Source organism: Trichoplusia ni, chromosome 19 (genome assembly GCF_003590095.1).
Source record: "Trichoplusia ni isolate ovarian cell line Hi5 chromosome 19, tn1, whole genome shotgun sequence".
Lineage (NCBI taxonomy): Eukaryota > Metazoa > Arthropoda > Insecta > Lepidoptera > Noctuidae > Trichoplusia > Trichoplusia ni.
The window spans coordinates 7,996,954-8,020,731 of record NC_039496.1 but is presented as its reverse complement, the minus strand read 5'-3'; the positions used below and the strand labels follow the sequence as shown (position 1 = coordinate 8,020,731).

Sequence of the window (23,778 nt, the reverse complement as noted above, 5' to 3'; positions counted from 1 at the left end):
TCACTAACAAATAGTTCCTAAATTATCAATTTCATTGATTGTCCGTACAAAAACTGCCGCGATTGTAGAAATACACGACGACGCTTTAAATACAACTTTATAATGAAATAATAAAATTAAATCTCAGTTGGAAAATTCGGACATTAACCCTAGAAGTTTTATTTCAATGTACGCGGTTCATTTATTTGCGCAACAAAATTAAACTTCGCTCCAAAACAGTCGTTTCGAGACTTTAAACCTTTGAACGACTTTTTTTAATCCTAAAAATGGAGTAAGTTTAACTTTTGGATCAAGTTATACTTATTGACCATCGCAATGTAATTAAACAGCAAGTCCAATATATCCCAAGTTTTGGGAGAGTTGAATTTAACTTATAGACTGATTTTATTTTACGAAGTTTAAAGTAGAATAGTATACAAAACTTCTAAATATAAATTAAAAGGTTAACTTAAAAAAAGAAACAATATTTTGATAAATAATGCCTACATGTAACACACAGCGAAACCCGATGCCCAGCTGTGGGAAGACAAATGCTGATGTGTGGATGATGATGATGGTGATGATCACAAACATTTGCAACTCTTTGTTTTTTATTATTTCAACAACTGTGGTACATGTAGAGATCCTCACTTTTCTAATTAGACATTTATATTGTCGTTCAGTTTCATTAAAATTTCTTTTGGAAGCACAGATTTTTTCAAAAAAGTAAAAACAAGAACCGCGCGAAGTTGGAGATGCTGGGATTTGAACCCAGGACTTTCAGCATGCGAAGCAGACACTCTACCACTGAGTTACATCCCCGCTGTGAGTACATTTCAAATAGCTAACTACTTCCATACTATTATGTTATCTCCTTCAATATTTAGTGGAATTTAGACACACACTGACATTTTGCAATGAAACATGTAAAGTATCATTGTTGACATGCGAGCGGAAGCTGTTTAAGTGATACGAGGGGTACAAACTGATCACAAAGCTTTTAGTCCGCCTGTTTATCTGTCCTTCGAAACCGATGTAATTATATTATTGCTATAACAACAAATGAAAAAAGGGTATGAATGTCGTTTTTTTTTTCGTAACCCTCACTTTTCTATTGCAGTATTGATGAACTGGAATATTTTATTTATATGTCGTGATAATCAGGCCTATATTATTGTGGTCTCATCATGAAAAATTCCTTCTTTTTTTTAAAGGAAATAGCCTAGAGCTAAATGTTTTAAATTGTGATTTTCAATATACAGAATCAATAAATTTTTAAAAAAATATCTAAGATGTAAACTTTTGTTGTGGTTTTAGGTAACTTAAGTACTACTATTTAAAGTAACAAGAAAAGGTTTTCTCTAAAGCTACTTAATTCTTGCTCCGTATTCCAAAATCTCTTATTTTGTCGTTCTCTACTGTTGATCCAAGATTTTTGCCATGCTAAGTAAAACTTCAGTAAGCCTTGGGTATATCAAAATTTTCCAAGCATCTACATTTGAAACTAAAATGGTATCCTTACCAAATTCAAATGATGAATAAACATTTTAGACATTGGCCGAAATAACTTACGAAGAACGTCACGCGAATACTTCAGGGTTTCACGAATATACACAAAACTATTTTGTAAGACAGGCATTGCTCAGTATGTCATGTAACATGCACTTTTGTGATTCCATTGCTCGAGTACGCATTGTCGGCGTGCATGGGAGACATCGCGGGCAAGCAATGTATGCCGAAGGTGAACCTCGAGGTATGCAGCCGAGTATGTCAGCTGTATGTGTAGGCTATAACTACAATATGACTTGGAACGAGACTGTTATTCAAAAAATATGTATACCGCTTCTTAAATCTTAAAAGAACTCATACCAAAGCCAAAAAGTTGAATGAAAGCGGTGAATAACCTAAACAAAATTTTTAAAGTAATTATCATTAGTAATTATCAATTAAAATAGTAGTCATGAATATCAAGCCTTTAATATAGCATCTGTTTCCATGAATGCAACAAATAATTGCAACACTTTTTCCCCAAATCAAATAGCGGTAATACAAATGAAGCCATCAACGATATAATTATGAGCCGTCGGCCACAAATCACGTTAATGAGATAAAGATGATTGTCAGCCAACATTGAACTATTAATGAAGTCGCGTTTGAATACTGTTTAACTCGGCGATCAATCAGCATTCATTGTCCGCCGAGCGCTGGTGAAGGCTTCAATCGCGGAATTATTCACGCACATAACACGCGTTTGATTTTGTCCACGCCTGCTATTGTTGTTTATAGATTTACTGAATAATCGCTTTTAAATTATACGTGATTGCAGCATTTCAGTTTTAAATTTGATGTATTTTATCATAATAGTTTTAGAGGTGTATATTTTTGTTACAAAAACGTTGTTTATTGAATGATCTTTTTTAAAAATACAAAACGATGTTTCCAAGTTATTGAGAGAGTATGAAAAGTTATTTACGACAATGTTAGAGTGATCTTCATGAAGCCAATTGAAATAAATAACCTTTTCTATCAACGCAGACAAAAACCCATAAAATGACGCTTACATGACAATTGAACAAAATCGGCCACAACTCAGCATTATCATTGAATAATCCTCTCCTTAAAACAATTTAACTCGCGCTTAACGGACGCCGGCTAATAAATTATATAAAACATTAATCTAATACAGTACCGGCGTGATTTATTACCGGGCAACAGGTGCCCTAATAAGGGTTAATATTGGAAAAATATAACCGATTGTATTTGAAATTTATTGTTATAAACAATGTATTGTGAATGTTGTGATGTGTGCGGAATGCAATATCCGTGGGGCTATGCCGGGCATCACATCGCCGGATTGTTGGCATCGTGATCCTCAGCCTAGCGTGACATGGTCATATGGGCATTCTTCTTTTTTGGGAGTCCCATTAAAATATGTCATGGTGCGACTCAATAAACCTGTCTGTTGACAAACTACCACAATACAACGATGTATTTATATAGTCTTGATAAACCTCTTTCCATTTTTGGTTGCGTGTTACATGCTGTCATACAACGAAACATTAGTAAGTTTGAATGTAATATAATTAGTCCATAACAGCAACAGGCTCTCTAATTTTCTGACATTTAACATCACGTACTCTATGTATCAAAATAGTTATAATTTATTGCAAACTCATAATAAAGCTGTAACAAAATGGAATTTCAATTTGTAACTATGATTCAATCAATGGCTATCTAAATTCATTTGACTTCGAATTATTACGTTAATGAGAATTTTAAACAAAACATTACAATGTGTTTTCCTTCTCTTTGTATGAAAAGCTGCAACTCAACGTAACACACTCATAATAATCAGCTCCTCATCATCAGCCCACATTCGTCCACTGCTGGACATATACCTCGCCAATTACACGCATGCAAGACGTAAGACATTAATCCCATTTTTTTCAATGAAATGACTTTTAACCAGTACCAAATATAGTTCAAAATTTGTATTCAAATTTCCGTATACTGGCACACGTGTATAGTAGAGACACGCTTCTATTACACTTGGGCTCTATCTTGAGAGTGTGACAGGTTCTAAATCGATCAGACCTGTATCGACTAGCGGCCGGAACAGCCCCAGGAGGCGTACCACCACCGCGTACAGCCACACCGTTGGAATTGTGGAAGCAAGACAGCGACATACACGGCGTAGAGCGGCCTCTCCCTTGCACAATACAGCGGAGTTAACTGTAGAGTTGGCGGTAGGCCCCAGGTAGTTCTCACAATATTGTGTCAAGCCGAGACGTGAAGCCACATTACCCGGCCGTGTTATGCATTTAATAAAGCCGTAATACCTATGGTAATACGACGGAGGATGTGTCACAAAGAAATGTATTGCGCAGAATGTTCACAAAAATGATGCATCCGCCTTGCTTGATATTTAAAAGTTTTATTGTATGCTAAATGACGTGACTGACAAGCTTTAGAAATACTATTTTTAAGAAGCTTTATACTTTATGTAATTAATATTTATGTAATGAATAGCCTTATTTTCAAGTTTACCATTTTTAGGTAGAGTGTTTATATTAAAAAAGTACTCAATTGACAGATCACTAAAATTAAGTTTTTGTATATTATTTCAAATTAATGTTCGTGTAAAATATGCAGTCAATCCACAATGCCTCATCACACCGCACAAACTTGGCTGAAACTTGACCTTAGCAACCTTCACAAGTGAACACATCCATAAATAGAAAAGTAAGAAACCTCTTTTCTCGCGGATGCAACGTTTCAATAATAATAATAATATTATAGACTTGTCATACTGTAGTTCCTCGTTCACAGCTCGTACGTTCCGGAATGTCGCACGGATCCGCAATATCTCAACGTGCCTATTTGTGTTCACGTGCTCACGTGGCCACTTCGCAACATAAACACACACAACTTTGATGAAGCACGACTCGGAACTACTTAAAGTACTTCTACGGATATATTGTTCATAATATACACATTTTATTATAAGTCTAGCAATTAGAGAGGATTTTCAAATAGCTAAGTTAGCTTATCGTAATGTTAAACGTTTCAACCTTATCTCGTTCCAAAACAGTGAAAGAGGCTTTTCAAACACCCACAACAATTAGAATGACAAACTAGATATATTTAGAAATAGATTTTTAAACTTTATTAAAATCATATCCTAATTTAACACTTCAGACGAATAACTTTTGTTGCTTTGATTGAGTCAGAACTTAACTCTCATTCAGCAACTTAGTCGTGTTCAGCAAGTAAGTACCAAGTAATACAAAGCCTCCGTGTACCTCTAAGATAAAACATAGATTCTTATTCTTGATTATGAAAACAACTAAAAACAACGCTTAGTGAAATAAAGTCATCTCGTTGATTACAATTATTTTTACAACACTGAAATTTTCACAAAAAGCGAACATCAAACACGGCTATAAAACTGCGGCCCGAAGTCTAAATACAAAACTTTAACGCAATTCTCTAAACAAGAACACAGAAAGGCGAAAACACAACTTTCTGTTATTACTCTTCTTTATTTTATTATCAAAAATGTTTACGAGTCATTATACAAACTCCCGTCGTTTGGAGGCCTTGATAAAGATAAATTTGCTCGGCAATTGCTTCGATGATTAATTATCATAAACAACAGGTGGAGGTTTTTATACCCGGCTCTAATCCCGGCTAGACCTGACGAATATTGTTTGGTATCCACCCGGGACTGGCCTGTCACTCTGCCTGATGCCTTCCTACACAATATGACATTTTTTAATCTTTTCAAAAGTGAAGTTGATTAAAAAATCGTGTATTGTTACGATTTTTGACATCGAACTGGGAATAAAAGGAAATTCGTTGTGTCAGGTGATTGGTGGCAGCGAAACGCGGAATATGGCCGAGTGGATTGTAAGCGATGGGTCGCAGCTGTCACCCGGGATCTGCGGCTGACGCGACTAGACATCAATCGCGGACCTGAAGCTGTATAGTGACGAGATTGCAGAGTTACGCGGCGTTCGGTGGATTATCGGCGACACAAATGCTGTCAATATCCTTAGTCTAGAGTCGACAGTTTTCTACACACCTACATGAATATCGTAGAGGAGTACTCTAAACTTTTCACAGATAGTCTCTCGACTGGTCTAAAGGGTTCGTAGAAATAAATGTTTCACGAATCATGCTTCATCGAAAGTCAAATTTATTTTAATATGAAAGCCCACGATTGAATACAAATAGACGTTTAAATCATCTACTCCTTATTCATTAAGTATTTTAAGCCAAAATTACATATTAATGAGCAAGTCTTGAATACTTGGTTCCCCCACTCCGCACAATAACTGTGTTATATTCAACTTGACATGTGAATCATAAACACTTAGTGCTGAAATTGTTGAAGGCCTAACGAAATTGGAATTATTACGCGAGTACATACGCTGGTTTCTGGGAACTTGTAAAATAAACGGCAATTTCGTTTTTCACGTCAGTCAAATATTTAATGGTGGATAGAGCTTTTGATATTTCACAGCATTATAAAGCCTTTATAACTATTAAAGCTGATACAAGTCTCTTTGTTTCAGGACTCACTCGTATCCTAATGGGGTGTCAACTTGTCCGCTAATTATCAGGGTTTAACACTGAACGCTGCTCAATACACTTAGGTATTATAATCCTCTGAATCACTGTTCTTACAACGCAGACCTACATCTATACAATAAATCTAGTCAGTCCAAATATTCCAGCAAGTCCATATAAAAACATTATAACCATGATAACGGCCGTCGGCCGCCTGCGATAGTGCACAACCAAGAATTGAATTTTAACAAGGCCGTTTCATGTGCCGATGAATAAACGATTTCGGACGGTTTATGTGTTACCCTTGGATTATGGCCCCCATGACGCTCGCTCACTTTACAAACATGCACGTTATTTTGTTGTTAAGATATTCCTGAGTGAAATGATGGGGTATTACGGGGTTCTTTATTGAAATTATTCAGCCTAATGTTATGGGGGAAAAATTGAATGTGTTTGCTGGTTTAATCATCCGAGTAAGTGGATGTGATCGAGATCTGTGGGGATGACAGTGAGTGAGTGTGTAAAGCTGTCACTTCGGAGAACAAGGAAAACAAGAAAATGACAAGTTTATATAAGATGTCGCTCGGTACAACAGTACAGGTAACAATTATTCTGTTCGAGACGGTGCTTTACGCTTATCAAGCATTTATTAAAATATGTAAACAAAGATGATTTATAAGAAAAACTAAATTACTTAATGTCATTCTCAATGTGATTTCGTCAAGTAAAGCGAGATAGTTAAATAGCTCCGTCACAGAGCGTCTCAGCTCTACAATTCAATTACCGAATCTCCCCAAGGGATCCCTATGTGAAAAGTTCAGTCAACCTAGAACATGTAATGGAACTAAACTTCTTTATTGTGAAATAAATTGATTAAGGCTGACATCAAGTATTCTTTTGGACCTACATTTTATAAGCAATAATTGGGGTAAAAGAATTATAATTGTGTTACACTCACTGTTTTTACGATGTTTCGTAGTTTTAATTTTACTCTAGATAAGTAATCATGATAATTTAAGTAAAGTTTAATTATAAAATATGGCAGAAATAATACTATTAATTATCTCCATCTCTGACTACCCAAAGAGTCAGTCGACGTTTTTGTCGTCCACATAACTATAACAATTTGTCCATTTAATGTAAATAAAGTAAGGACATTGAATCTTCATATCGCAGCTACCTCATTCTAGTGTAAGTAACAGTGTTTTGAACAAAGTGCCTGGAGAACATAAAGTCTTCGTGAAATAGGTTATGTAAATGCAAAGAATATAAGTTCATATCAACATCGGCGATGCAAGCCGCCAGGTTGCTGACGAAACACACGCGCAATGACTGTGGACGGACACGCTAAACTTTGAACTTAGTTGACTCTCCTTAATTTTTTTTAATTATTTTATTATTTAAGTTAAACTTACTATTGTAAGACTAAGGTTAGAGTTCCTAATTGTGTTAATACTTTTGCTATAACTATGTCAATATGTTTATCGGTTTAATTAGAGTTTTAATTGGACCTTTACATTGATTTATCCGTCATAATAATATTTCGCGCATGTCACACTAAAAGCTAATCGAACTAAAGCACTGTATGAAAGTTTATCAACCAAGGTCCTTTTATGGAAAATCCATAAAAGGTCTGTAAGTGCTACATGTGATAAGTGTGTTTATCATCAATTTATTACGCCTTACACGTGACTATAATATGCCCCGGTCATAACACCCGTTTAATCCTAATCTATATAAACCTCTGTTGACGCTAGAATCAGTAATTCGAAGAAATCTGTATCGCTCTTACAAATATTTGTTCATTCAGAATTCCAGTGAGAATTAATTCCGCGAAAACCAATGTCAAATATTGTTTTGACTTCCATCAAAATATTGTTCTTAGGAAAACAAACGTGTAATTGTTTACACCACACATCTAGTAACGAAGCAAGCCGCATCTGTTAGCTAATCCCTCATCAATGTATTATTCAGCTTGTACTAGACCAAAACTAACTTATTTGGAACAACACTGACCTGCCAGAGAACCAAAATATACTATCTGGTTAAAACACGACCTCTATAAAACACAGGCGTTAAAACATAATTAATATGTAGCACGAGACCCGAAGCTTGTTGTTTCAACATGTTTGAATAAACTGAGCTCCGAAATTATACATACGTAATGACTTTGTAGATTCTACGCAAATTACTGGCAAATGTTGCTTATATACATAATCCTAGAACGTAAGTGCTCATTCCGACATAGAGAAATACTTCATTAGAAATAAGAGGCGGCGCCTAAGTCAATTTGACTTTCTGTTTGTAATGTCTCTTCCAGTTAAAAGCCTCTCTATCTACAATAATATCTAGCTTGTTCATTCATGTAAATAATTTTAAACGGAAATCGAATATTCTTACCAAGAAAGAGCAGCCATTAATAACTAATTCTTAGGAAACCTTGCCAAATTAATATGTCAGTTAGATTGCAGAGCGTTGCTTTTGCAAATTTGAGAGAGTTAGTTGTTTTTACTGGTGAAACCCTCAGGTGCACGGGAGGCCGCCCGGCGCCACCTCCACGGCCGTGTGTCGCCCTTCAGCCGGCACTTGTGTCGCGAGCGTCTCTTGGCAAAGCACCACTATAGTTCTTCTCAAATTGTGATTTATTCGCGACAAATGTCGAAATAAACCCTCGCCGCCATTTTATATTGCAGGCCCGTGTGCTTGCGTTTTATTTACATCCCACTTATAAAGAATTGGAACTGTTTGCAGAATACACAATTTGTAAACGACAATCCTCTTCAAGGCCAAAAAGACTCAACCTTCGCGATTAAAGCCAATATTTTGCAGGGTTTCTTAAAACTTGGCTTCTGAAATTTTATCGAAGGTCCATATTTCATTTCGTTACCTTCGCAGGGTAAAAATAGAGTTCTTTTCGTTTAGTTTCTATGTCTTCACCTTGAAATGAGAATAACTTAGAAACTCAGTGTTAGGTATAATTTAGCCCGTAAACTTCTTTTTTAATCGAAAGTCGAAATCTGATACCAGAGACAGGCGAAAGAAAGAATACAGAAGACCCATACTGACCCATTAAATTGACATTCCATAAGAAACAGACTCTCCACTCATACACTTATATTTTAGACTCTGTTCCAGGCTAGGCTAGAACTTTACAATGGAATAGAAAAAAGACTACAATTATAAGAAGTTTAGTTGTAAGTATATCTCACTCTCAGTTTTATTACAGCCATTGGTTTGAATTTTTACGGCCAGGACGTAATAAACATTTTAAGGCACATTTTGTTTCTCGTAAAAATTGGCTATTGCTGTTATTTCGGAACAATCAAGTTAGGGGCTTGATATAATTGGCTTTCTGATCGTTGGTCTGTAGTGCGATGGCCTTAAAGTCAACAAAGTAATTGGTTTCATAAATCTGACTTCAATTGAAGATATTTCTAGTTTCTCGTAATTGTATTTTATGATGGAAAAATATTCTAAAACATCGTTTTAAATTATTGTTTTAACACAAGTTTATATTATTTTTATGATAAGGTTTTGAATGACTAGATAAAGTAGTGTCTTTTGTAGAATTTTTTTGAAATAAATTCAATCAATAATTTAAGTAATTTAAATTTCTGGTCTTTTCTTCCCTCGGGCCTCTGTGAACATTTTGAGCGGTAAACAAAATTCAATTCTGGGAACCCGATCACAATATCCGGATCCGGATCTGGAGTTTGTTTGAAAATTTATACATATGCAGATTTAAAAAGAAATGCCTAACCGGGTCAGTTGATTGGCCGACAAGCCATTGAGCAAAATGAATTTCTAAAATTCTGTGGCTTTGACTTTTAACTATTTTTAACTCTCGTTTTTTTTGTAAACCGTTTTAGAACCAAAATTGGCTTTAAATTCACAATCGAACTCATAAATTCTAAAACAAGTTTCATAGTCGCCTAAACTGCACGGTCCATAATTTTAAGTCTATTACATCAATTTAACTTTTTTGGCACGGCGACCCTAGCTCTACTGGCTCTATATAAAACCTATCTTCCCCTACTTAAAATGACTTGAATATTCTTCAAGTTTAATAATGAGTGCTAAGCCGGGCTCCCTCTCGAGGGCGTACTCAATGTTAAATGAACTAGCGGTTGTATAAAACGTTAATATCACAAACATGCGGCCGCATCCTAGCCCCAATTATGGCGAGCCAGGATCGCGCTCATATATATTTCAGTATTTACTCGCGGGGAAACAAGCGGATTTCCCTAGAATAAAGCTAATAATACCGAAGTATCGGGGAGATGTGCAAGGGGTGAACGGTAAGCGGTTTAGCACGGCTACTGTATTGTGTTTAAAATTGGATCGTATTCTTTCTTGGAGCATTTTGTAGCGCTGCACTGCTTTGCTGTAATCCTTATGGACTGGCTCGGAGTTTTGGAATTTTCGATGGTTTTTGTTTAGTTTGACAAATATTTGTGTTCTTAACTAGTATTGAATTTTTTAAATATACATTTCTTCTCAGCTAATGCAAATCTCTGCTTGCTCTGAAACGTTCAAAGTGTATATTTTTGTAATAGTCACTAGTTTTGGGGTAAATCTTATTTTTTCGTTTGGCCATTACTGTCTCTCTGTAGAGCAAAGGATCTTTATCGTATACTTACAAATATAAATAGGTCCATTAAATAAATCCTGAATAAACGTCATCCAGCCTACATCCTCCCTACCATAAACGCGACATCTCATCCCCTGTACCACGGCAAGCTCCCAGTCGTCAATCCCGATCGCCCGAGGCGCGGACTCGTTGTTAACTATGACAAACACAATTACCCACTACACACAACACGCGTATATCAGCTATATCCCGCTACATGTGATTACGGTCAGAACCTATCATTGTAACCCGCTCTGCTTTATTGGAGACTCATCCTATTTTCACTAGGTGAGTGTGCGTGGGTCTAAGTATCAAGTTTTGTAATAATTATGAACTAACTCGTGGAATATGCAGATTGTGTCTCTGTTCTGTTGCGTTTTTGTCACCAGTTAGATGTGAAGCTGCAGAAAAAGAAATGAAAAGTCCATTATAACGAATTTTCCAGGAAGAATAAATATCTACCATTTTTTTATCTAGCCCACTGTCTCCCACGGCTGGGCAAAAGCCTAACCCAAATCCTTCCACAAGTAAAACTACAATACAAAACCGACTGGCAGACAATATTCATCGAATATAACATTACCGACATATAAAGCGATCTCGCATCAAATCTATGAGAGTTACGCGTCCAGAATGCCGAGCGCCCATTATATTAGGGATAAAATTCCAAGTAAATAATATGGATCAATACATACGTTCAATTAGTGTAACGGCCGGTTATCCTACTGGCAGCAATGAGCTCGGTGTTATTTACTGCCTGATAACGTATGGGTGGTTAAGAAACAATTATTATTCTAGTGGGCGTTGAGTGTAGTTATGTACTAGCATTTGCACTACTTTTGTATAATCTTTTGACTCGCGCTAAGGGGTAATTCAGGTTCTTATAATTATACATAGTGAATTATTAATATTCGCCTTCAACCTCATGAGACGAAACCCGGTCCGTTTTAAGAGCGTACACAGGGTCACAGGTCCAACATGCTGCTGCTATCTATTATTATTGCGTGTCAATTTAAATGTTCAATGAACTTCAAATAAGTAACCTATTGTAAATTTCAACATTAAGAGACTGCAAGTGTAGTTTACTATTCAACCATAACATTTAACTAAACCTAGAATTCTACATCTTAACAAAACGACTTCTTAGTTTCCTTGTAAATGAGATAACAAGCCTTTAAGCAGTTAAATGCAGCAGTCATTGTCATGGCTTGCACTTAACTACCATGTACTATTGTACACACAATGCGAAGACCATTACCGAGGCTGCACACAAACTTTGTATGTATTGCATGGACTGCCGCTAAAAGTGGCCAACTACATTTACGTAAAAGATACTTAATGGGCAATACTCTAATCTTTATATACCTCATTATTTCTTAATCGATCTATCTAATAAATTATACACCGAAAAAACAATTGAATTAAACGGTGATTTTGTCCTTTTACTGTATGTACTGAAGCCAAGTTGTTTGATATGAAAGTCGTACAATCCGTGTACAGAGAACGGGGCCAACATGATACAAATCCTTCGCATTAAATAAGAATTATCAAGAAGCCGACATCGGAGACAAGTGAACAGCAAAACGTCCAGCCGTAAGCCTGTAACCCCCAAATAAATAAGGCATAAAGGTGGGATCGTGACGGGAACATTCCTCATAATCCTGGGTTATCTTTATGAAAACTATTCGCTGTCTGGCATCTGTATGCCGCGGCCGACGCCAGCCAATCCGTCAGCGGGGCTGGCGCGTGACAGGAATCCGCTCCCGCTACCTTCACGTAAACAAAATAGAAGTGGCATGTTGCGCCCGAAGCACAGTATTTCTAGACCTCTATACAAAGTCATAAAATAAGGAAGATTTATCAGCAATTCATGATGGTATAGATCGATGTTAAGTGCATCAAGATATGATGCATCAGATGGAATAGTATCTGATTGTGATCTGTAAAGTATTCAAGTTTGCCAAAAACGGCACTTAACTCAGTCTTACGACGTGCTGCTCAAATCCAGACACTTCTTAATAACATAAAGCATCATTATATTTGTGTCACGGGTTCAGTATAATAATTAAAAAAGTGGTCACTTCTAGTAATGTATTCTGTTAGGGTATCCGTGTTGTTATGAAATGTTACGGACACACAATCGTTATGCTACGCTATTGACTTAGATTCAATGACGTCATTTGCTGGACATGCCAACCTCCCCGTACATTATAGCATTATTCAAGTTTATGTCCCATTTTTAGAGTCCCTGAAATATTAACACAAATACAATATGTACGTGTTTCAAATTAATGTAGGTACTATTCCGAGCTAAACATAAAAGGGGGTTCTTTATAACAATTTATTATAATTATGAACAGTTTGTCTCTTGTTCGCATTTATTTATTTTTAGTCGGTGTCTTGTCTCATTATATTCAACTGAATACTATAATTTATTGAGAGTACACTTTTAATACCCCCACCACCCATTTTTACTGCAACCATTTCTTTAATTTTTTTATTGTATTTCTTGTTGTCATTATTAGCATCTGTCTAAGATCAACTTAAAGCAATCGCAGGTAGCCTGAGCAATGGCTTGGTTTCGAGGCTCTTATAGTATGTATACTTTGGATAAATCTCATGACTTAATCAAAGGGCAAGTTACTATAAGCATTCCGTGACAAACACAAAAATAAATACTGTAAGAAAAATACAAAATACTGGAAACTAATAAATATACGCAAATCTTATTAAAAAACGCAAATCTTATAAATTTTTTCCTTAAGGCTATAAAGTCTAAAACTATAATCACTTTTATTATTTACCAAGTTCCTGACACAAAAATTAATATCAGATATAATAAACTCTCTCTATTATTAAAAAATTTTAGATGACTCATTTACTATGTAATCAAATAGACAATAGTATTGAAATAGAGTGTCAGGAATTAGATAGAATTGAAAACTGCCGGAAAGTTTTGACTTCCAATTATAGCCTTAAGATGTTGACTTTTAACATTCGCAGTATACAGCACAACTTCAACACCTTTTGCATTGCACTTAAACGTCTCAACATCGCATATGATGTCATCGTTTTAACCGAATGCTGGCTAGCGAGTAGCCCAGTTATTGGCCAGATCCAGGGTTATACCTCATACTCTACGCAGAATAACCTCAACCAGTGTGGTGGTGTCGTTACTTACATCAAAGACTGTTGGAATGCAACTGTTTCAGAGCCTGTAATCCTGGACGCTGAATCACTATTAATAGAATTATCCAATCATATATCGCTAATCGCCATCTATCGCTCTCCTTCGTACAAACAACTGGATAACTTCTTCACTTCTCTTGATAAAGTACTTACCTCAGTAAACAGATACCCAACAATCATAGTTACCGGAGATATAAACATAAATATTTTATCCACGTCGGACACCACTTGTTCTGAATATACGTGCCTAATGTGTGAACATGGATTGAAACCGGTCATCTCCAAACCAACCAGACTAGGCTCTTGCCTGGATCATATATTCCTTAAATCCAGAAATCAGTCAATTATGGGTCTTGTGTGCGATACTGACATCACTGATCATTGCATGGTAATGATGGGTTATAATATGCATACACCGTCGCGTAAAAAAAGTCAACACCGCACTGTCAATAAAACAAATATACCCGATTTACTAGAAGAACTTAAAAATTGTGACTGGAGTGGGGTAGAGGCTGCACCAGATGTAAACGTGGCTGTTAATGAATTTTACACAATATTAAACACTGCAGTTAAAAAACACACCGTTGTGAAGAAAATTAGCCGCTCTAAATATATTTGTAAGCCGTGGATTACACCTGGACTTATCAGATGTATGAATCATCGAGATAAACTTCATCTGGATTTAAGGAAACATCCGAATGACCAAACCAAGAAACTTATTTACACCCGATACAGAAACTTTTTCACCAATCTTGTACATACTCTAAAAGCTAACTACGACAGTCAAAAACTTGAAGACAGTGCTCACAATACCAAAGAGTTATGGAAAACCATTAAAAATATCAGTGAAAACCCAAACAATAAAAATAACGCTTTAGATCTTCTAAAATCAAAGCCTACCGAACAAGATGCAATTAACAGCTGCAATAAATACTTCTCCTCTATCGGTAAAGATCTGGCCTGCAATATTCTTTCTGAAATTAAAGAAACGCAGGCATCATTAATTCCCAAATTAAAACTCGGTGAGCCAGCGAGCATTAACTTCTTCTTGCACCCTACTGACGCTATAGAAGTAAATAAAGTAATCTTAAATCTTAAAATTGACAGCGCCCCAGGGATTGATGGCTTTACACCAAAACTTATTAAAGAAATTAGAAGTGAAATAATAAACCCCTTAACCCATATTTTTAATCTTAGTATAAGTACGGGAACATTCCCTGACAAATGGAAAGAAGCTCTGGTTACACCAATATATAAAAATGGTTCGAAACAAGACCCTGCGAACTATAGACCAATATCACTACTGGGAATATTTTCCAAAATCCTTGAAAAGATTATAAACAAACGTCTTACCTCCTATCTTGAAATTAATAAGCTATTGTCCGATAAACAGTTTGGCTTCAGGCAAGGCAAATCCACCGAAGACGCAGTTAGTCTACTTACCAATCTTGTAACATCCCACCTGGACAATAATGAAAAGTGTATAGGTGTATTCCTGGATCTGGCAAAAGCATTTGATACCGTTGCCATACCCATACTACTAAAAAAGCTAGAGACGATAGGTATAAGGGGTTTGCCACTAAAATGGTTTGAGACCTACCTGACAGACAGACGACAAAGTGTAAAGGTGGAGGATTACGTCAGTAATCAAAAACATGTAGAATTCGGAGTCCCACAGGGTAGTGTCCTTGGCCCGACTCTGTTCATTATCTATATGAATGACATTCACTGTGTACTTAATCAAAATGCAGAAGTCATTTGTTATGCAGATGATACAGTGGTAATTTTCCGAAATAAAACATGGACTTCAGTATACGAAACTGCGCAAAGAAGTTTATCTAAAATTAAAATTTGGCTGGACTTGAATCTGCTCTCGTTGAATATTAAAAAAACTAACTACATCTGTTTTCACAAAACGCTTGCATCAGCATCAAACAATAGTTCCAAACTTAAAATCCATTCTTCAAATTGTAACCTAGATACCTGTTCCTGCGATGATATTAAAAACGTGAAATGTCTGAAGTATCTAGGAGTTATAATTGACCAGCGACTTTCATTTAAACCCCATATTGACCTGGTATCTAGGCGTGTCAGAGGGCTGGTTCACATAATGAAGCAGTTGCGTAATTCGGCCAACAAAAAAATCCTACACCTCGTGTATGTTTCGTTATGTGAATCAGTTATCTGTTACTGTATTACTGTTTGGGGTGGAGTGGGCACCACATCCATGATACAAATAGAACGTGCCCAACGCTCTGTACTAAAAGTCATGTATAAAAAACCGTTCGAATATCCTACTGTTAGTTTATACCATGAAGCGTCTGTGCTAAACGTCCGCCAGCTTTACATCCTTAAAATAGTCTTAAAAAGACATAAAATTATTCTTCAGTCTTCAGTATATCCACAATTAATCAAACGACGAGTTTTCAGATGTCCAACAGTTAAAGTAAAAACTAGTTTCGCCCGGCATATGCAAGAATTTATGCTTCAATTTATATATAATAAAGTAGCTAAAATACGTGACATTAAACGGTGTAGAATTAATCAATTAAAACAATTAGTTCGGAAATGGTTACTTACCCAATCCTATTCCGAATCCGAATTATTTGTTAGAGTGCTAGCATAATATCACACCCACATACACGCACCTACACACACACACACACACACACACACACACACACACACACCTGCACAACACACACTCCCACACACACAACACAAAACATATCCTTACTCATACACACACATACATTTACATCCTCAGATACACATACACATTGCATGGATACATATTTAAAATTCCTTATAATTTTCTTACCAGTGGTTGGATATCCTTGTTTATTTTCATTTTACGTTAGCTTTTTATTTTTCTGAATTTTTACTTCCTGTTTAGAATTTAAATAACTTAATCATTACGTATCGAACCGGAATTCCAAAGAAATAGCTGTAATTGTGAGATTCCAAGGTCTCCTCGAGACAGGCCCGACCTAGTGTGGAGACCGCAAGCAAAATTTCCTTTATTTTTAAATTGTTAACTACTATTGTTAATTGTTAGCAAATAAGGAGATGTATGGTACAATTTTACTGGCAAATAAATGATTATTATTATTATTAAACACTTCGATAAGAACAAGTAAGTTGTCTCGCGAGATTGTATCTCCGAAGTAACGTCTTCTTTCATACAAACTTAGTGGAAATACCTCCCTTAGGGCGAGTACATAACCTAGGAGATACAAGGGACTAGTAACAACGCATAAAAAGTACATAAGTAGCTATAATAAAAAGTAATGACACTTGTTGTAGCTTAGTGTGGCAGCCATCTTGTAAACGAGACATTCAAAAGTATGTTCGTGTACATATATATTTAGTAGATAGGACTCGGCACGCTGAAGCTGTGCTGAAGTTTGATCGTAACATAAATGTAAATATCAACATACAATATTAAATTATTGAAAATCAAGTGAGCAAGAGAACTACTGTTATAACATGCTGTTTTAAATATTGAACAACAAAAAATTGCCACAACTCAAAAAACTTTTCTATATGTGGCAACATTTGTACGAACTAAAATCAAATTGTACGATTAAAATCAAATATTAGAGGTTCGTTGCCCCGAGCGCACCCGCTGCGCGGCCCTCCCGCAATACCCCTCAACCTAGATCCATCACCCAAACAAGGGCTAGAGCAATAAAACCGACTACGAAACATCTATATTTTGAAGACATAAAACTTATATTTGAGCATCTGGCTGCGGCTGTCTCAATATCTCAGCTGGCGTCCAGGACCGAATACTTGGTGTTTTTCTCCCTTTTTCCAATTTCCCGGGGCGTGCTCGCAGCACCGTATTTATTATTATTTGTTTTCAATTGCAAAGTAATCTACGGACTGTGCAGCTGCCGGCGTAAGATGAGAACTACGAGCACAGTGGAGGCGCGCGCGGGAGCGGGAGCGGGCGCGGAGAGGTGGAGGTTCGTACCACACAGCTCAATGGTTATAAGGTGGCGTGTGAACAGAAATTATCAATGTCGTCATTGATTAATTAAAAAAAAGGTAACCAAAGGCAGTGTCTTCATACATAAGAGTATAATAATCCATTTTATTACAGTGTCGTACAATACTGAATATTAAAAAAAAACATCGTCTGCATACTAATTTTCCGACACAAAAACACGATCCTAAATAACTTGAATCTGTAAACAAACTACAAATACAACATGCCCAACAACTTACTTATTAATAAAGCAAGCTTACTTTACGCAAAAGTTCTTGTTGAAAAATTCCAAACGTTTTAGAACAAAGACGCAGTCTCGGTCAGATCCATTAAACATAATTCCTCGAGCTTTATGTTGAACAGTCGCGGTACAGAGACACAACAGCGTTCCTATTGTAGTGTCACGTCTTACTTAACCCAGCCTATTACAGCACAACGTGATTACAGAACTGTGTCACCGAGTGTCGCCATTTCTAAACTGTAAACTAATTTGTCAGGGGAATGCCGCGTCAGCGTCAATGCATTAGAGATAATTGTAATTATTGAATCTTATCAACTATTTGCAATATAGACAGGATATATAAGCTAATAACGTATTAGCGTTTAAATATTATAGACGATCAAAATAGTGATTTATAATGAAAATACAATTGTATTATGTCACAATTGAATATGACTTGTCAAGTCTTTTTATTAACGCTTAATGTATATTCAAAGTTAAAAGTAAGATAGAAATACAATTTCCCACTTTTTTGTGCCGTCGTAGACTTTTTATCTACTTGTTCCTTCGCAAAACTTATTGTACTTTTATAGTGAAAAAGTTATAGTAGTGACACAAACTTGAGTATTTTGACTAGCTGTATCGCTTCTTAGGTTCACTATCTTCCGCTTTCCTTTAGCGTTGAAACCCCAGCCTAAGAGACAGGCTGGTTCGAATACGCCAAAATTGAGCCGTCAATAGGGGCGAGAAACAAGTGATTAAAATGTGCCTCACCGTGGTGCCTTTTTATTTATTCCAGGTCAAATCTGGATAAGTTCTCCTTTTCTCTTGGCTTTGTTCGCGCAACGAGATTTATTTGCAAATAAGCTAACATCACGGAGATTATTCTTTCTCATTCAAAAACTTTGAAGATTGTTGTAAAATATTTTCGGATTGTTGAGGAAGTTTTCGTTGGAATTACAACATTATTTACATAAAAACCAACATAAAGCAGCGTTGGATTAATTATGTAAATATAATTTATTTGCAGTGAAAATTATATTCAATTATTCTACAACTAAAATTCCATACAGCTGTAGTATAAACAATCATTCTGTAAATAGCAATTAATAAAACACTCAATTTTACGGCGCATTTTGGTTTTGTGAACTACAAAACAAATGCCGACATACTGAAACAAGGGTAAAAAGCCGGCCAAGTGCGGGTAGGACTCTTACAAATAGTCAAAAGTTAATTATAATCAAATCAGTGGGTGTCAAACAAATTTATGCCGGTAACAACCGTTGCTTAACCATAATCCTTAGGTACATACTTTGTAAATGGGATCGATCAAAACTTGTTTTTATGTACAGTCAGTTTGTATATACAGCCTGGTGACGGACGGATTGACAGACAGGCGAACGGACATACCATTTGGGTACACTTAAAACTACGTCAGCCGGATCGCCAAGACCACAAAGCAAGATACACGGGAAGCACTAAAATGTCATCAGATAATGAAGGGAGTTTTTAACACAGAAATTATAGCAGCAAGTTTAGCAGTGCTCGGTGCTCAGTGAATGTTGTCGCCGAACTAGTATTATCAGCACAACTATGCTGAAACTCACGCCACGGGGAAATTGTTACACTCGAATTTCAGACATTTAGGATATTGTAGGTTGACTCAGAAATTTTGTAGAGTAAACGTATAGTAAGTATTATAAACTTAAACAAAAAAAACTTAGTAAAAATGTAAATAACAGAAGTTGCAATAATTTTCCAGACTGCCATCAGAAGTATCAGGACATTTTTTCTCATTTTCTCCCCTTCTACCAGTGTGTATTTAAGATCGCTCTTCTACGTAAAATGTACATAACTTTGACATAAAATCAAGTCACAGCATTGACATTTGAAAGCTGTATCTGAGTAAGTACAGCAGTGAACGGCTAGACTCCACAGTTTTACGAGACCTCATAAATCCTGAGCACACACGATCCAACATAGATGATACACTGTTTTATAATGATGTTGCTACGAACAGAAAATAAGCGGAAAATGTAACGCAATATTCTAGACGATGTTTTTGATCACAGAAGAAATAAATGTAGAAGAGACAGTTGCTAATATTGGGAGCCACATCATATTTTAAGTTATAAGGTATTTGACAAAATAATCTGTTTCGTCCGTCACAGACTGATTCCTAAAATATTTTGGACACGTATTTTTCATTTATAACGTAAACAAAAAATGAAGGAAGTTCAGTGAAATAAAATCTCGTTTGACGTCAACAGTTCCGTTTTAATAGCATCGTTCAATATTTCGTTATTACACATTCAGCAAAGATAGTGCTGTCCTTGTAATCATTTTCTATCGCTACACTTAAGAGTAATTTACAATCACGATAACAACAGACAGGACAAATTGAACATCTTCAGTCGTTTGTTAGTCTGAGTTAGTTTAGCCTCTGGGATTAGCTACGATTTACTCCTACGTCTAATATTGCACGTCTAGACTTTTAAAAAAACCTTGACCTGTGCTTGGGGGAGTTTATTTTTAAAAATAATCACCAAAACGAAATCCTAAGCTAAATAAAGAACCTGATTTTGAAACCTTATTTTAGTATATTGTACCCTCAGAGTAAAAGGCTCTATAAGCTCTGTTCTCTGTCCGTAAGACTGTGCCCAGATTGCATTTCATTAACCGTGATAGGTAAACAAAAGATTTTCTTACTCTTGATATATATGTGTTGTCTCTATACATTAAATAATAGAAAAATAAACATCGAGGTGAAGCAGCGAATGGTCTTCAATTTGATGAGTGACCAATTGTTTTTGTAAATTATTCTTAATACTTAGCCTATTCGTCCAGAACGCTATGTGTCGCAAGTCCAACCAGTTTAATTGAGAATGTCTGGCTTTGGAAGCCGTAATTTTCCGAAACGTTACATGATAATACAATACAGAGTAGAATTTATTATTCAGAACGCACATACATTTACAGAAATAAACCTAAAACGTGTACTTAAGTAAGACATCAACGTAGTTACATGATAGAGCGAAAAATAGTGGAAATATCATAAAGTATTCCCGTAGCTGCTATTATAGCGCTTATCGTAAGATCTGGGGTTTCTCAAGGCCACAGGCTCGAGATAAATATCTTATACGTTACGAGAATCAATTATATAAGGATTCGTACATGTACATGGCTAGGGCGGCTGGGTATGTTGTAACTGTGGGTGACGAACACGACGCCCAGACACGATATATGAAATATACTTGAATGAATTCTGATAACAAATTATTACATAAACCATAATATATAGTAAATATATGTCGTAAGAAGTCTCCTTTTCAAAGACTCTTCAGTAACCAGAATTAGTATTAAGCTCCGTGAATCTTTCAAACTAACTTATTACAGAAGTCGTCTTTTTACCTTATGATATTAATTTTATGCCAACAGTTTTACATTCATCTACAAGATTAAAAATCTAAAACACTAAATAATTTCTCTTAGTCTCCTCCAGCTAGACCAAGACCTGATTTCTCCAACACTCTTTGTTTATAAAACAATACCTTCATGTATTATATAAAGTCATAATTTATTTTCATAAGCCTGGAAGTACTCCTGTTCGAGAGACACAGTCAAGCTTAGTGTTTCAGGTGGCTGACATTTCTCATGATTGAAGATTATGTGCGATCCCAGATTAGACAGGTTAGCTTAACGCAGGTTTTCTCGAAATTGCCGTAACAGCTCTTGTAAACACATTTTACGAACACATAAAAGTCGTATACGAAAACTGACTGGCAATTGTTTTAAATGACACTCTCTGTTCAAGTCAGTTTTATTTTATCAAACAGAGTTATTTTTGAAGTTTTATTTCATTGAGAATTTTTCTCATTGGTCTTTGTTCATGTTATTTTTGGTTGGTTTTCGTTTTTAACTGAAAAATTAAACAAAGAGAAAGAAAATGTACATATTACTATATTACCTTTTTTCTTTTTGACAATATTAATTCGTTCAACGGGTTTTTGTTTTTTTTATGGGTCTACTGACCTGATTAAAATAAACAAACATGATGAAACTAAAAAAGCGTATAAACTAGAGCTAGCGCCGTATCTCAAAGTCAGACATCATCCAATACCCCTGGGCACTTCACACTGGGGCTGCTACAATATAATCCGATGTTTTACGCGAAATCAATAGGTCACGCGCGTAAAGATAAGGCTGGGTGGCAATATCGCCGGACCCATGTCAGCTCCGCGATATTACGGCCGATATTACGCAAGCCAAGGTTTCACCAACCTCCTTACAAGCGCCACGCTTCAACGAAACCAACCAACCTCTGAAGACATTAACGATTCCAATGAGTGTATTGCTAGACCTTGTGGGGACACTGGCCTCTTTGACATTCCACTGTTATATGAGAGTACCGGAACTGAACTGAGGCCCTGTACCACGTCGGGAATATGAATCTTTTCCTTCTAGTCCTTTTTCCTTACAACAGCTATGGATACAAAATAGAAGAAACAAAACGAATTATATAAGTCCTTATCTCCTTATCCTCGAATGTTGGTATATAGTAGCAGAAGTACGGTGTACCTTAATACGCCTTGTCACCTAACATTTATGTTATTGTGTTGGTAGGACTGTTCGCGTGCCACCCAAACAAGTTATTTTCGTGAGGTTGTTTTCTTTTCGTTAAGAAGCCAGTTTAGATTGTAGATTTTGACATTGCACGCCATCGCGAATATTACTTTCAGGTTAATTGTACTTATTTTTAAAGTTTCATTCTTTTTTACATATTTTTTTCTCAAATTGCAATGTTTAAAAAGGAGTTATTTAAAATTTCCTTGACACGGTTTTAAAAATTAAACTAAATGCCTTGCAAACGGTCTTTTATAATTAAGCATATTTAACAAGCCGTGCATTCTTCTTTATAAAGTACTTCAGAAAGCTGCCGTACTTTTGATTGTGTTACGAAAATAAACAATTGACATGAAGCACAACAATAGATTGTTGCCCACAACTTATTTTTGTATTTTACAAGAATTCGCCCGTACATTTGCCTACTAAGTACCAGGTGCGCATAAACCTGAGAAGGTACAACATTCCGCATTATCTTTTCATCAATCAATCGCTAAGCATTTATTTAATTTGCGAACACTCTCGCCTAATTCTATTACCGGCCATGATGGATGGACTGCCCGATGTTTACCATCATGTGGGATTTCGTAAACAACGCCTGGACGTGACCGAAATATAAGAAATAAGAAAATTTTCTCCAAAATAAATTTTGACATCCTGTTTGTCGAGCAGCGGGCGATTTAAGTGTGTTTATATAATATGATACTTTGCATTATCCTTTTGTTTCACACTGTGTCAGTGGCCTTGAAGTACAAGAGTGATCGATCTTCTGTTTTGTGCGCGCGGACAGTGTTTGACAAGTCCACTTGAGTTGTCCGACTATCTAGTTTTGTATTTAATCATCATTTCATTTTGATGTCAAGCCCCAAATTATTGGTTTTAGGTCCTAATGCAAAGGCATTGTCTTTATTCTTCCAAACCTCTTGCCGTCAATTATCGTATATCAAACATCACACACTGACACACATTTCGTGGTCATTACATTTATTTTACATCGATACAATTAAATCAAGTTCCAATTTCATAATAAAAACGTACATTTGATTATAATCAAAAGTTGGCGTAAGGGTT

General features: G+C 36.0%; 1 non-coding gene across 1 annotated transcript; it reads right to left on the bottom strand.

Annotated features, from left to right (window-relative positions):
* Positions 1–729: 729 nt before the first annotated feature.
* On the bottom strand, positions 730–801 carry Trnaa-cgc. Its single transcript has one exon. It is a non-coding gene; the product is annotated as a tRNA-Ala (tRNA).
* Between the last annotated feature and the right edge of the window lie 22,977 nt (positions 802–23,778).